Consider the following 16,802-nt stretch of genomic DNA (forward strand, 5'->3'; position numbering starts at 1 on the left):
GAGAGGAAGAAGGTACACCTACTTCTTAAAAATCTTGACCCAGAAGTGACACAGAACACTTCTGTTCATATTCCAGCTATGAGAACTAGGCACATGGCTCAACTACATGCACTGAGGAGGCTGGAAATGTTGTCCCTGCCTTGGCAGCTGCTCTGCATCCACCATCCTCTATAAAATAGCAATTAATCACCTGAGGTACATGACAATTTCTGAGTTCTATTTAAGATGGATTTTTTACTATTTTCATTCTTTTTTATTGTTTTCAGTGGTTTCAAAGAAGGAGTACAGTAAACATCTTTTAGCTTGTTTCATGTTGGACTCTCCTACTAATCTGTAATCTCCTCTAAATGGGGGACCATGACTTAGCTGTTCTTTATTTTCCAGCATTCAGTGTGGTGGCCAACACAAAGTAGATGCTCAATAAATTTTGGTTGGATGAAAGAATGAATGAATTCCCATCCTGAGTGGATGAAAACATCTCTTCCTACTTTTACATTCTTAATTCTTTCTACCTCCTCTCTTTTCTCTCTTTAAGAGAAAGGCAAAAGGAGAAATTGTCAGGGCTCATCTAGCCCCTTTTCTTCACTTCCCCTTCCCATCATAGTTTGACTTAAGACTTGTATCTCTTATCTCCCTATACTGCTTCAACCGTTTCCCTGAATGAGATCTTGTTAGAACCTGGTTCATGGTTCAGCAAGTTTTCTGCTGCCAGACCAACATTTAGTAATACTTCTCCTTGCAGCTTGGCTGTAAGATTTGACACTGGGGAGAGAAAATATCTCTGTCTGGGGAAACATAACTCACTGGTGAGAATACCAGGCACCCTACTACTCCAGATTGTGTTAAAAGTCATGACCTTTAAGTGGAGTTGGTGTGTGGATCAAGCATGCATGAAGAGCCCAAACATCATCTTTTAGATGTTCTGACCTAAGTGGGCCACTATATTAAAATCCACATACTGTAGCAAGTTACTTTTCTAAAGTAGATGGTCTCCAGGAAGAAGCATCAGTACTAAAAATAGTAAAACAGTGAAGCCAAGAACATGGTTATGGGAACCCAACAGATCTGTGTTTAAATCTTGGCTATATGACCTTGAACAAATTACTTAAGCAATTTGTGCTTCAGTTTCCTCATATATAAAATTGAGATAGTAAATATTTATCTTACTGGGTTGTTACGAGGATGAATTGAATTCAGCGTTAGGCATGTAAGGGAAATTCAATATATATATATTTTTGTATTTCTTTTTTTTATTAATTAAAAAAAGAATTAACAAAACAATTAGAAATCATTCCAATCTACATGTACAATCAGTAATTCTTAATAACATCACATAGTTGCATATTCATCATTTCTTAGTACATTTGCATCGATTTAGAAAAAGAAATAAAAAGACAACAGAATAAGAATTAAAACAATAACAGAAAGAGAAAAAAAAACAAACAAACAAAAAACAAAAACAAAAAACCTATACCTCACATGCAGCTTCATTCAGTGTTTCAACATAATTGCATTACAATTGGGTAGTATTGTGCTGTCCATTTCTGAGTTTTTATATCCAGTCCCGTTGTACAGTCTGTATCCCTTCAGCTCCAATTATCCCTTCTCTTTTTTTTTTTTTTAATTAACGGAAAAAAAGAAATTAACCCAACATTTAGAGATCATACCATTCTACATATGCATTCATTAATTCTTAAATCATCACATAGATGCATGATCATCATTTCTTAGTACATATGCATTGGTTTAGAAGAACTAGCAACATAACCGAAAAAGATATAGAATGTTAATATAGAGAAAAAAATAAAAGTAATAATAGTAAAATCAAAACAAAACAAAACAAAAACCTATAGCTCAGATGCAGCTTCATTCAGTGTTTTAACATGATTACTTTACAATTAGGTATTATTGTGCTGTCCATTTTTGAGTTTTTGTATCTAGTCCTGTTACACCATCTGCATCCCTTCAACTCCAATTGGCCATTATCTTACCCTGTTTCTACCTCCTGCTGGACTCTGTTATCAAGGACATATTCCAAATTTATTCTTGAATGTCTGTTCACATCAGTGGGACCATACAGTATTTGTCCTTTAGTTTTTGGCTAGACTCACTCAGCATAATGTTCTTTAGGTCCATCCATGTTATTACATGCTTCATAAGTTTATCCTGTCTTAAAGCTGCATAGTATTCCATCATATGTATATACCACAGTTTGTTTAGCCACTCTTCTGTTGATGGAGATTTCGGCTGTTTCCATCTCTTTGCAATTGTAAATAACGCTGCTATAAACATTGGTGTGCAAATGTCCGTTTGTGTCTTTGCCCTTAAGTCCTTTGAGTATATTCCCAACAATGGTATTGCTGGGTCGTATGGCAATTCTATATTCAGCTTTTTGAGGAACCGCCAAACTGCCTTCCACAGTGGTTGCACCATTTGACATTCCCACCAAGAGTGGATAAGTGTGCCTCTTTCTCCGCATCCTCTCCAGCACTTGTCATTTTCTGTTTTGTTGATAATGGCCATTCTGGTGGGTGTGAGATGATATCTCGTTGTGGTTTTGATTTGCATTTCTCTAATGGCCAGGGACATTGAGCATCTCTTCATGTGCCTTTTGGCCATTTGTATTTCCTCTTCTGATAGGTGTCTGTTCAAGTCTTTTTCCCATTTTGTAATTGGGTTGGCTGTCTTTTTGTTGTTGAGATGAACAATCTCTTTATAAATTCTGGATACTAGACCTTTATCTGATATATCATTTCCAAATATTGTCTCCCATTGTGAAGGCTGTCTTTCTACTTTCTTGATGAAGTTCTTTGATGCACAAAAGTGTTTAATTTTGAGGAGTTCCCATTTATTTATTTCCTTCTTCAGTGCTCCTGCTCTAGGTTTAAGGTCCATAAAACCGCCTCCAGTTGTAAGATCCATAAGATATCTCCCAACATTTTCCTCCAGCTGCCCCATGGTCCCAGACCTAATGTTTAGATCTTTGATCCATTTTGAGTTAACTTTTGTATAGGGTGTGAGAGATGGGTCTTCTTTCATTCTTTTGCATATGGATATCCAGTTCTCTAGGCACCATTTATTGAAGAGACTGCTCTGTCCCAGGTGAGCTGGCCCGACCGCCCCACCAAAGATCAAATGTCCATAGATGAGAGGGTCTATATCTGAGCACTCTATTCGATTCCATTGGTCGATATATCTATCTTTATGCCAACACCATGCTGTTTTGACCACTGTGGCTTCATAACATGCCCTAAAGTCAGGCAGCGCGAGACCTCCAGCTTCGTTTTTTTTCCTCAAGATGCTTTTAGCAATTCGGGGCACCCGGCCCTTCCAGATAAATTTGCTTATTGGTTTCTCTATTTCTGAAAAATAAGTTGTTGGGATTTTGATTGGTATTGCATTGAATCTGTAAATCAATTTAGGTAGGATTGACATCTTAACTATATTTAGTCTTCCAATCCATAATTGATTTTCGAAATTCAATATTTTTTGAATGAATAAATGCTAAATGTACAAAAGTTCTTAAAATAGTAACTGGTACATTGTAAGCACAGAATATAAGATGCTTATATCAGTAATGATAGCCTAGGTTTGCTAAGTTTACAGCAGCAACAAAATCCCAAAATCTTGTATCTTCCAATAAAGGAGGCTTATTTCTTTCTCCTGCAAATGTCCACTGAGGGTCAGCTGGGAGCTCTGCTCCAAGCGAAATCATCATCAGGACAATAGAAGAGCCAACTTCTGGAATGCTGTCGGCACTCAATGTCTTTTAAGAGGCAAAGTATATTTTTCCAGTCCTGGATTCTGAGTTTGGCTATCTGACTTACTCTGGTCAATGGGATGTTAATAGCATGAAGCAGGCAGAGATTTACACAAGCACTTGCCCATTTCTGCTTGAGCTCTTGTAACTCTGCCATCACCATGAGAATATGCTCCAGCTAGCCTGCTGGAGCAGAAGAGACATTGGAACAGGCCAAGATGCCACCATTTGCCCTATCAAAGCCACCCTGAATCAGAGGACACCTAGCTGACTCAGACATATGAACAAGACCAGTCAAAGTCAGAAGAGCTGATCCCAGAATCAGGAGCAATAAATATTTATTTTGAGGTTTTGGGTTTTTTTTTATATGCCATTATTGTGGCAATAGAAAACTGATACACCCTGTCTTGGCCTTAAGCCCTCTAGTACATAGGACTCAGCACCTTTTTATATTCCTCAGAAAAGATCTGCACAATAGATTTTACTAAAGATTTTGAGGGGAAATCTGAAGGTGGTTTAATATCATATAACTCTAAGAATCTCCCATTAACACAATTTTCCTCCTTTGTTTCTCTCTCTCAGATGCTAACCAAGGCTCTTCCTCCCCTCTTACCTCACATGATACCTGATTCCCACAGTTTATGTCTTCTTTGCTTTCCATCTGTTCATACCTTTCCCTAAAATTTCTCATGCTTCTGTAACCAAGAAATCAGGATTTAAGGGATGATTTTTATTACTGAATCCGTATACAGATATTCCTTTTTGCTTTCTGGTATATTGGAATAGACTGAGAGAAATATTTGAAATCTCTAAATTGTAATCCAGCTGCCTTGATCTCTGCTAATGGTTGTATAGCCTTTATCTTCTGCCCCTGTGATGGTAAAACCTTGTGAATGACCATCATTTGTACCCAGTTATCCAGTTTTTCAACTTCAGAGTCTTGTAATCATTAAAGATAGCCCCTAATGTTTATTAATGAACGGTCTTGGGTCCATCCAGAACGAACCCACCCCAAGTTCAAAGTAATCTTGATAACTGAGACTCGATCTAACTAAAATGGGCCCACCTGACATGCACAGTAGCTTAGAATTTAACCTACAAGTCACCTATACTTCATTACGCCATTTTCTTACATACGTTCTTTGACTAAGCATGTGATCAATCTGTGCATGCTCAATAATTAGATCACCTCTAATTACATCATCTGAGGTCATTGTGCTCATTATCCTCAATCCTGCCCATTTTTTTTCTCTAATAAAGCTATCAGAATTACTGCAATTTGGGAAGACAGATTTTGGGCTGCTAGGCCATCTGCTCTCCTGCTACACACCTAGTAATAAATTTTATCTCTCTTTGAAACCCTGGTATCTCAGGAATTGGTCATTGAGCACAATTGGGCAAAAGAATCCATGGCCTTTGTCCAGCAACACTTTCTTTCACAGAAAAATATCACCCTTTTCTTAGATATCTAGGCCCAAGTATTTAGTAAAGACTTTCAACTGGTGAGCCCTATCCTTCTTAGAAGGCAATGTTTTATAAATAAAAGTTATTCTTGATGGTTTTCTTTATCCTTAGAAAGCATCCTAAGGGCAATGATGGTACATTATTAGTTCTGTTATCCTTAGTACTTAACAAAGCTCTTGGATTTTTCAGACAATTATTAAATGAACCTGGAAGCAGCCGTTGTTATTGGGAGAATTTTAGGACACCTCTATCCTTCTACTCACAATTTGATGGATAGCAGAGCTAACTACAGTGGGTAAATATTTACCCTGTCCATACTTGAGGAAGATAGACTTCTGCAAATATTCAGTGACATGAGATGGGGAAAGACAGATAATTAATTCCAGGTTGGTGAGTAATGTTGTCTCCTTTTTATCCATGGGTCAAAGGCCCCCAGGTCACGTGGGTACAAGGTCAGAAAGCCAGGACAAAGTTGACTGGAGACAAACATCTTGACCTCTTACTCTCTTCAGTGAACCAGACATCCAGTCTTGGCACAAGACTCTCTGAAACTTGGACTGACTTCACACAAAACTTGGCCCAGGGTCTCCAATGGCTCCATTGAGCTTGACGGAGCGCAAACTCTGGACAGAGTTGGCCCAGAAAGGCTCCAGGACAACACTGAAACTCGGCATTGCCCCCACCACAGGGCACTTGTTTTGGGGGCTTTACCTTCATGGAGCAGAGCAGTGTGTGTACAAACTCTGGCATGTGGATTTACGTTGGTTCTGACAACCAGAGCTCCCATGGGTTGCTGGCCTTCCCTGAGTCAAGGCCTGCTGGGATCAGTTCAGAAGAGAACCTATTGCCAGTAGCTTTTTAAATTCCCTCTGTGGAGGAATGTTCTGCAGTAGAGCAGCAGAATTTTCAGGGAGAGGAGACAGTGCCAAAAGAGAGAGGGTGGTAGAGAAACAGCTTTGATGGGATTTAGGGTGGGTGGCTGGGGGCAGCTGGGAGTTCTAGTTTAAGCTCAACCATAAACTGTGTCTCCTTGAACAAGTCACATCTGCTCTCAGGATCCCTATTACTTCATCTATAAAGGATGAGGATAGAGTGAAATATATATAAAATTCCTGTTAAGATAGAGTCTTAAGATTTTAAAACCTGTTTCAGTTGTGATGTCCAAGGCCTCTGCTGATGCCTTTCCTGGCCAATCCTGTTACCTCTGCACATATTTCTATATAGCACATTTGAAGAAAGTAGAATGTCTGCTTTAGTGGAAAACCAGACTGACTGTCACCATTCAATTCAACTCTCAATTTTAAGTACCTTGAAGCAGGAACTTAGTACTTCAAAGCACATAGAATTCCTCTGACTGTCAGAACGGAAGGGTACCTCCAGGCCATCTAGTCCAATCTCCTCAGGTTTAGATGGGGAAACTGGGGACCAAAGTGGGGAAGTGATTTTCTCAACACTGAGCAAGAAGTCTCAGATCTAGAATTCAGGTTCTCTAAACCTCAGGACAGCTCTTTCCAACAACTGAAATTTTACATAAGGTCTCAGAATTCCATGGCTTTCTGATGCTTCATCTTCTAAAACAGGTTTGCTTGTTCCCTCCTTTGGGCAACTTTCAGGGATTTACTCAGCGATTGTTCACAGAGACAATGAGAGTCTTAGGCTCAAGAGAAGTCTGTGAAATTCCAAAGGTCTAAGTACCCCTTGGTGAACCAGGAGATTTCCCGCAAGCATCTGGTCCCAACTGCAGCTCAAGTTCAAGACTTCTGAGTTGACATGACACAGCCCTGTTGTGAAAAAAGAAGGGTCATGATCCTCTGATGATGACTAACAAGCTAACTTGAAAAGGCTGACAACAACCAGAAAAAGAAACAAGATAACTTAAGGCAAATTTTTAGATAACCAGGAGGCAATGGGAAGCTCAGGAAAATGAGAGAAAGAATCCCTGACAACCATTGTCTCTTTCACAAACACTAAGCACCTACCATGTGCAAGCAAGGGGCCAAGCACTTTGGGGGATACAAAGAGGAAAACAAAATCTGCCTTCTAAGACCTCATAATTTAAAGGAATTATATAAAATATTCACACATGAAAAAGTGTTTCATCTATACCCTTCAGCTTTAAATACATGTAAGATTAAGCAGCTCCAGCTGAGATCTGTTTTGAGCTCCAGACCAACAGCTTACACAATAACACCGCTTTAATGTCCCATAGGCAATATAACATCTTCAATAAAGAAGGCACAATATTTCACTCAAAACTTCCATTGTTCTGTTAAGGTAAATAATACCACCATTTACCCAGTTGCTATTCCAGAAATAGGAGTCATTCTTGATATCTACTTTCTCTCATCAGCCCCTCACATCTAATCAATCACCAAATCCTGTAAATGAAAAAGTTATTTTAAATATGCCTGAATGCAATTCATCATAACCTCTTGTCCCAACAACTTCAGAATTGGCTTTCTAGAATCAATGATGGCCTCTAATCTATTCTCCACAGCACAGTAAGATTGATTTATTTCCAAGCACACATTTTATCCTGTCCCATTCCTGCTTAAAAAGTCTCAGTGGGGACTTCTGATTACACCCATGAATGATGAACTGTTACGGGAATTGCCTTCACACCAAAAATGAGTAGAAAGTCAGGCAAAACACATAAAATAATGGTTTTCAGACAGCTGGCAAAAGGTATCATTTCTTATGATATCTAAGAGAAAGGAAACAAGTTGAGTCCTATGATGGCCCCATCTTGCTGCTTAAAACCAGTTTCCAGGCCACAGCACAAGAAAGGGAATCTGAAACAGAATCTGGTGGTCTTCCTTAGTTAAGGAGATAGAGGCTGAAGTTTGGGGAAACTGCAACAGCTAGAATTTGTGGGCAGAACACTGGAGAGGAGAGAACTTCAGAGAGACACAGAAGGAAAGATAGAGAATCATACCAATATGCTCAGAGAAACTCCCAGACACTGGGGAAAGAACCATGGAAAGCAATAAGCTGAATAATTCCCAGGGCTCATACCATGATAGGAATAGTTTATGTCCCAACCAGTCAGATCTCAGAAGGGTCACACCTTAGTAAATCAGTCCCAGAATAAAGGCTTTTCTAGATATGCCATAACAAAGCTCAAAAGTAACCATTTAAAGAATAAGACTGGTCCACAAGTTACATAAATGATTACCAGAACAAAATCTAACACTTCTGAAATAGGTACAACAAAATCCAGTACCCAACAACATATGATCCACCATGTTCAGCTTCTAATAAAAATTATCAGGCATGCAAAGAAACAGGAAAACATGACCCATAAACAGGGGAAAAACAGATCAATAGAAACAGATCAAGAAATGACTAAGATGATGGAATTAGTAGACAGAGACTTTTAAAAAGGGGAGAGACCAAAGGTCAATACCCCTTTCCAGCATGAAGAAATAAAAAAAAAATAGTCATTGCCCAAATATCCCTGAAGATTGAGAGGATGATCAAATGAGAGGGAGGAGGTGTAATTGAGAAATTAAGATTTAATAGGTGATTATGACCACTGACTCATTATATAGAAATGTCTTTCTGATTTCTAGTATATTAGAACAGTTACAAAGAAATACCTGAAATTGTTTTACTGTAATCCAATAACCTTGATTTTTGATAATGATTGTATACCTATATAGCTTTCTTCATGTGAGCATGTGATTGCAAAAGTCTTGTGACTGACACTCCCTTTATCCAGTGTATGGATAGATGAGTAATAAAATAAAGACAAAAAAAAAAAGAGAGGAGACTTAGAAGGAATTATTTGGCAGCAAATTCACTTTCATTGAATTTTTTTAGAATCCCTTGGCACTGAAGCTCTCTTTGGCCCCTGCCCCACATTCTCATCTGCACTCCCCCAGTTTTCTTTTGTCCCTTCCCCAAGAGAGTCCTGCACCTTTTCGCAGGCCTGCTCCCTTCTTACCTCTCAGCTCCAAAATTGTCCACCCTAACTCTCTTGGCCCTTCACTTTCTTCTTTGCTGCCCTCTGTAATTTCCTGGAGGACTGGACATTTCTCCTGCTCTTCTTACTTCACCTTCCCAAGAGACCACCTTTCTTGTGCTGCCTTCGGTGTCATTCTCTCCCACTTGAATCCTCACTCTCTGCTTTAGTCTCCTAGGCTGGTCCAGAAAATACTATGAAATGAGTTGGAATTAAGTAATGGGAATTTATTTGCTTATGGTTTTGAAGCAGGGGAAATGTCCCAATCAAGGCATCATCAAGGTGATGCTTTCTTCCCAAAGACAACTGCCAGTGCTCCTGGGCTCCTCTGCCACATGGCAAGGCACATGGCAGTGTCTGCTGCTCTCTCCCTTCTCCTCTGTTTTTTTTAAAGTTCAGCTTCTTGCTTCCATGACTTTCTCTCTCTCTCTCTCTCTCTCTCTCTCTCTCTCTCTCTCTCTCTCTCTCTCTCTCTCTCTCCCTCTCTCTTGCTCTTGCTCTTATTTCTTTTATGAAGGACTCCAGTAAGAGGATTAAGACCCATCCTGGATGAGCTGGGTCACACTTTAACTGAGGTAACCTCATCAAAATGTCCTACTCTCAATAGGTCCACACCCATAGGAATGGGTTAAATTTAAGAACATGTTTTTCTGGGCTACATTCAGCTCTAAACCACTGCACTCTCCCTTCAAGATGACCCTCCTCTATGACTTTTACTTTTTGCTATTCTCCCTCTGGTATCTTTTGAATTTTTAACATGAGTCTATATAACTTCTGTAATAAGAATAAGAACATTGATAACAATCCATGATGAGTAATGAATGAATGAATGAAGATCTCCAGCCTCTCATTATCTCAAATGATAAAAGCTTAGAATGTCTGTGAACAGATGTTGACATGTTATTCAGCTTCCTGATGCAGCTAATCAGAGACTCATGATAATATAAGTCAGGGAAAACCCAGGCCATATGGGAAAAATTTAGACATCTCCTTCCCAGCTCAACCTCAACATGGAACCTCTAGTGATTCTGAGATGTGTGAGCTTCAACCATTCCTTTCCCTAAACACCCCTTGCTCAGAAGCTCAGAATCTTTACCTCTTTGCAGTCAACCAGGTTGTTAAACCTTCCTGTTTTCAAAAACCATTGATGGGAATTGAGGATAGTTCGGTGGCAGAATTCTCGCCTGCCATACGGGAGACCCAGGTTCACTTCCCGGTCCATGCATCTCCCAAAGAAACCAACAAAAACAAAGAAGCAAAAAATTTCAACAAATGGTGCCGCAATAAGGGGTTACGCACATGAAAAAACGATGAAATGTGACCCCCCCCAATACAGCATCCCAAAACAAAACAAACAAAAAAACTGTGGTAACACAGGTCATGTAGGACAATGTTCTCAAGTTGACCCCAGTATATATTTTAGCTCTGCTCCTTGTTTGGTTGTGTGCCTCTGGGCAAGTAACTACCTTCCTGAGACTCCATATTCTTTTCCATGAACAGGGGATAATAGATGCTTCTCTGAGGCTCAAATGAGAAAATAAGTTGGAGTGTCTTTCATGAACTAGAGACATTCCTCTTTATCCTCATTTTACCAGTTGGTCCAAGTGGAAATGGATTGGTTTGTTCTCCTTCCTGACAATCCCTGGAGAAAGTATCCTAACCCCTGGGCACCATGGCAATCAGGTGGGAAAAGGGTTTAGAGGAACTGCATCTAGGTTCTATAAATACCTCCTGGGCTGGTCACTTCACCTGCCTAAGCCTCTCTTGCTTCACCTATAAAATAGATACAATTGCACCTACCTCATAGGGCCAATGTGAGTAGTAGGAGAGAAAAAGAATGTGAAAACCTTTGTAAAATGGATTAACCTCCCAAACTTTACACATGAGAAACATGAGTTTAAAGCACTTGTTTGGCCTGCTCTCAATATCCCCATCTAGGTATTACAGCTTACTATTTACTTCTGACAAACAGATTATTATTATGTATGATTGGTAGCCAATTATAAATAATTGTTAATAGCATATAATAATAAAAAGGCAACATCTCTCATTTATGGGGTGCCTGATATGTACCAGGCAATGGTGTTCCCTAGTGGGGGGCAGTTGGAGCAGCTGGCATGGACAATGAAGAATATTTATCACTGTCGTTGTTTAGAAGTGCTAGTACTGGGTGTAATGAAAAGCAGAGGAGCTTTTAGTTAGCTATGTCATTGCCTTGTACTTATACTTATATACAGACAATGGGACCATTCCCATCCCCTGTCCTTGGTGTGCTACTGATGATGGCAGGCACTGGAGAAGGCAATTTTAGAAAGTTTATTTCATTTAATATTCACACCAGCCCTGTGAGGAGGTATACTTCTTCTCTCCTTGTTTACAAATAAGGAAGCCAACATGCTGATTAAAACACTTCCTCAGGGTCTCCCACCCAGTGTTTTTAGGTCTGAACATGGCTCTGTCAGCCTCTGAAACCATCTTCTTTCCTGACTAAGGCTTAGGTGGTCTCTGAGGGACACACCAAGGAGCATCCTGTCGGGGTCTTTGGGGCCCTGTCTCATGGCCTGGAGAGGGTGCAGTCTCAGCCCACATCCCAGAGGCAGCTTGTGCAAGGCAGGGGCTCTGCAGTCCCTTCTGACCTTCCTTCCACTTGCCTCCGTCTTGACTTTCTTACAGCCTATTTGAAGAGAAAGGCACCATGTCCTCCACACAGCCAGGGGTAACACTTTAGAAACACTTTTAAAACAAAAGCAAGATGCATGTTTTATGGGTAGGTAGCTCTGAAGGTCTAGACAGAAGATTGTCTACTCAGAGGGTCCTTAAGCAAGCCATTTCCTGGCATGGACAACTCTGGCTGAAGGTTTACTTCATGCTGAAGGAATTTTATTGCAGAGTGCACACCCAGAAGAGCTGCTTTGGTGACCATGCATGGGTCTGCCATGTAAGAGGGAAGACCCCAGGACCTGTGGACAGTGACAGAAAGTGGGATGGGCTGTGCTGTGGGGAAAATGGTTTCTTGCTGGCCTTTCCTGGCTGAGAGAGAGACAATATTTTCTGGATAATTTAGGTTCAAAATCCCTCTCTTCCCTCCTTCAAATTATTCAAGGTTATTGTGGGAATTCTGCATCAAACCATGAACCAAGAACACAACCAATTGCTCAACTGGCTGAATCTTAAAGCAAACCTCAATGTTAATTGTCTATAAATGTAATTCCAACAGAATCAAAGTTGTTTCTGTTTTAAAACAAGGCAAAACCCAAGTGGATTAATTGGAGCCTGAATCAAACCTCTGTGTGTTCTAAAATAATGAACCAGAACAAAATTGGAAAAATGAAAACTTTTTTTAATTAAAACACTGTTTCTCAGTTTATTTGACACCATAATTACATGGAGTCTTGAATAGAGTGTGAGATCTTGTTGGTTTGTACAGATTAGTGTGATGTCTTGACATATTCCAGAATAATTTTGGGCAGAGAATAATAAGGTATTTATAAAGTCCCCTTGGGGGACTGAGGAGAAAGGAGGAAATATTAAACTTCCCAAACTGGGGGAATTTCTGATTTTCTCACAAGAAGAGGTGACAACAAATTCAATAGGCTGAGCCCTTGATCCTCTATGAAACTTATTCCTGCAAAGGAGAAGCTAAGCTTACTTATAATTATGCATATGAGTTACTTCCAAAGAACCTCTTTTGTTGCTCAGTTGTGGCCTGTCTCTCTAAGCCAACTCAGATGTGCTCAACTGCCCTCCCCCACTTCATGGGGACATGACAACTGGGATGTAAATCTCCCTGGAAATGTGGGTCAGGACTCCTGGAATGAGCCAGGATCCAGTGTCATGGGATTGAGAAAGTCTTCTTGACCAAAAGGGGGAAGAGAGAAATGAGACAAAGCAAAGTTTCAGTGGCTGAGAAACTTCAAACAGAGTTGAGAGGTTATCCTGGAGGTTATTCTTATGCATTATATAGATATCCCTTTTTAGTTTATGGTGTATTGGAGTGGCTGGAGGGAAGTACTGTTGAACCATGTTCCAGTAGCCTTGATTCTTGAAGGTGATTGTATAACTATGTAACTTTTACAGTGTGACCGTGTGATTGTGAAAATTTTGTGTCTGATGTTTCTTTATCTAATGTATGGACAGGTGAGTAAAAAAGCAAGGAAAAATAAATAAATAATAGTAGGGGGAAATCAGTGATAACAAAACTGTGTAGATTGAAATACTAGTGGTCGATGAGAGGGAGGGGTAGGGGTATAGGATGTATGAGTTTTTTCTCTTTAGTTATTTTTCTGGAGTGATGCAAATGTTCTAAAAATGATCTTGGTGATGAATATACAACTGTGTGATGATATTGTGGGCCATTGACTGTATACTCTGGATGGACTGTATCTATGTGAAGATTTTGCAATAAAAAATATTTTTTTTTCTAAAAAAACACTATTCTACTGAGTTTGTTGAACCAGGATTTTTTGGTAAGTATGCTGGTTTGAAAATATTATGTACTTCAGAAAAGCCATGTTTTAATCCTTATCCATCTTGTGGAGGCAGCCGTTTCTTTTAATCCTGATTCAGTAATGTAGGTTGGAATCTTTTCATTATATTATCTCCATGACACGCCCCATTGGGGTATTAACTTTTGATTACATGGAAATGTGACTCCACCCTTTCTAGGTGGGTCATAATTAGTTTACTGGAATCCTTTAAAAGAGGAAATATTTTGGAGAAACCTCAGAAAATGACAGAGCCTAGATAAACGATAGAAATGACAGAAGCCTCAGAGCCAATAAAAACTTCACAGCAGAGCTGATACGGATATGGATAAGTGGAGAACAGAGACACGGATGTCTGGAGATATTTGGAGCCCAGCAGACATCGCGATGAGATGTTAAGCAAGCCAGAACCCAGAAAGAGTCAAGGGAAGCCAAGAGATGAAAGCCAGCCCTGGAGAAACAAAGTGAGGAACCCCCACAGGAACAGAGGCTGAAAGCAACACAGCCCAGGAGCAAGGGCCAGTAGATACCAGCAACATGACTACCCAGCTGACAGAGGTGTTCCTGACCCACTGACCTTTCTTGAGAGCAGGTAACCTCTTGCTGATGCCTTAATTTGGACACTTTCACTTCCACAGAACTATAAACTGGTACCTTATTAAATTCCCCTTTATAAAAGCCTTTCCAGTTCTGTAATACTGCATTCTGGCAGCTTGCAAACTAGAACAGTGTGTTTTTAAAAATTGGGAAAAATTTCCAATATGAAAACAATCATTAGTCATTGTAAAACATTCAAAATAGCAAAAAAGTAACTGAAATGCACCTGCAATCCCACCACAGGTATACTTCTACAACTTTTTCTGAAATTTTTATTTTACATAAATGTGATCACATAAATGTGCCCTAGTGTTGGCCTCAGTCTGATGAGGTCTACATGTTTCATCTTGTTGTTTCCCTCCTCCCCCATCACTGGGCTATTTAATCACCTGTTTTCTTTCTTAAAAATGTCTTATAGTTAGATTCAGGTGTCAGCTTGGCCAGGTGACGGTGCCTAGTTCTGTTGCTGTGAACATGAGCCAGTAAGGTTCAGATGAGGTATGTGAACCTCATCTGTTCCTGATTACATCTGAAGTCAGCTAGGAGGCATGCCTGCTGCAATGAATGATGTTTGATTTAATTGGCTGGTGCTTCAGTGAGAGAGCTCAACGTAGCACAGCCAAAGCAGCTCAGCATACCTTATCTCAACCCTCACAGCTCAGCCCAGGCCTTTGGAGATGCAAAAAGGAATCACCCCGGGGAAAGTTGTTGGAACCAGAGGCCTGGAGAGAAGGCCAGCAGAGATCACCCTGTGCTTTCCCACGTATGAAAGAACCTCAGTTGAAAGTTAGCTGCCTTTCCTCTGAAGAACTATGCATTAACTAAAGAAATTTCCTTTTATTGAAAGCCAATCCACCTCTGGTGTGTTGCATTCTGGCAGCTAGCAAACTAGAACGAGCTCCATATCAGTAACTCGAAAGACACACCATTATTTTTAATGGTTGCAAAGATTTCCATTCTAAGTATCTTGGTTTATTTCACTAATCCTCTATGGGTAGTTATTTAGATTACTTTTATTGTTTTACATTTGCAAATATGCTTCACATGAATGGCTTTGCGTGTAAATCTTAGCACCCTGACTGATCATTTATTTAGGATAAATTACCAAAATATTTCTAAGTGATAGAATATACAAATATTTAATTTTCATACATATTTCCAGATTCTGCACCTCCCCACCCCGAAAGGTGAAACAATTTTCACTCCCACCATCAGCAGAAGAAAATATTGATTTCCCTATACCTTGAACAATACTGCCATGTCAGAGATGTCTGCCACCCTGTCTGTCCTTCCAGAGCTCCAAAGGGAACAGTCCCACCAATAGTTATGGGGTGACTAACTGTCCTTGTTTGACTGAAGGTGCTCCTAGACATGGGACTTTCAGTTTTAAAACCAGGAAAGACCCAGTCAAACCGGGATGAATTCGTCACCCTACATAAACCTTGATAGCTGGGTGGCAAGGATTTTTATCATGAGACCCCCACATACTCCAATGCTGAGTTTTGTTATAGCTTATTGGATTAGGGGTAGGCACCTGGCCCAAGGATGGCTAATGATTTGACACAAAGAGGTGATGTGAGCCAATCAGATTTCTTCTCTTGAGAATTTAATTTGGAAACAAGAAAAGGATTTACTAGTTAGCAGTAGGAAAATGACCTGAAATTTCATTTGCTAGAGGGTGGCCAAGGGGGTTCAATTAGCTGAGCACTAAAGTAAGATGGAATAAAAAACTAGAAGAGGAGATGGTTGTAAGAGGCATGCAGAGTAATTGGGTTGTGTTGATGGAGAAGCAAGATTCTTCGATGTTCCTGCCCTTCCAAGACCTTTCTTTTCCACTTTTGCTGGATTCCTGTACAACTGTCTTCAAAATAATGGCCTATGTCCCTTCCATCTCATTAACTTACTCTGACCTGGATGAATTTCAGTTCCTTGCATGCCAAGAGGTCTTTGTCAAAATGGACTTCTCATTTAATTTTCTTAAGATTTGCATATCTTGGTGTTTGAGCATCGTTTTGGAAGTGCTTGCTTCCAGGAGTTAGTCTGTAGGCCAGGAGCACGTGCAGAGTTGAAATGTGAGACAAGAGTCACTGGATCCTCTGATTGGGAATCCGATGTCTGCACTTCTTGACCTCAGCTTGGAACCTGCTTCCTTGGGTTTGCAGCCATAACCCTGGCATGGAAACCCAACTGCCATTATGTCTGCTTATGCCTTACTTCTTGGCCCTCCTGGCATTATTAGCTCAATCTGATCATCTCACCAGATAAAACTCATCTCTGCAGCTGGGCAGGAGGAACTTCCCACTCAACCCCCAACCGAGGCTGCCTCTGCACTTTCCTTCCCTCTGCCAGAAGCATTCTGGCTTGTTTCCCCATGGCCAGAGGTTTCTTGTCATTCAGGTTTCAGCTCAAGCATGAGCTCCTCAGAGAAGCCTACTCCAGCTGTCTCATCTAGTGTGGCTTCTTTCTTCCCCATCTCCCCAATCACTTTTCATGACATTCCATTGTTTTCTGTTATATAGAATTTATCATAATT

General features: G+C 40.2%; 1 protein-coding gene across 1 annotated transcript in view; it reads right to left on the reverse strand.

The window, feature by feature from the left end:
* SYN3 (synapsin III) overlaps nucleotides 1-16,802 on the reverse strand; it is a 437,285-nt gene that overhangs the window by 163,930 nt on the left and 256,553 nt on the right. The gene's annotated exons all lie outside the window — the stretch shown is intronic.

Source organism: Tamandua tetradactyla, chromosome 7, assembly GCF_023851605.1.
Source record: "Tamandua tetradactyla isolate mTamTet1 chromosome 7, mTamTet1.pri, whole genome shotgun sequence".
NCBI lineage: Eukaryota > Metazoa > Chordata > Mammalia > Pilosa > Myrmecophagidae > Tamandua > Tamandua tetradactyla.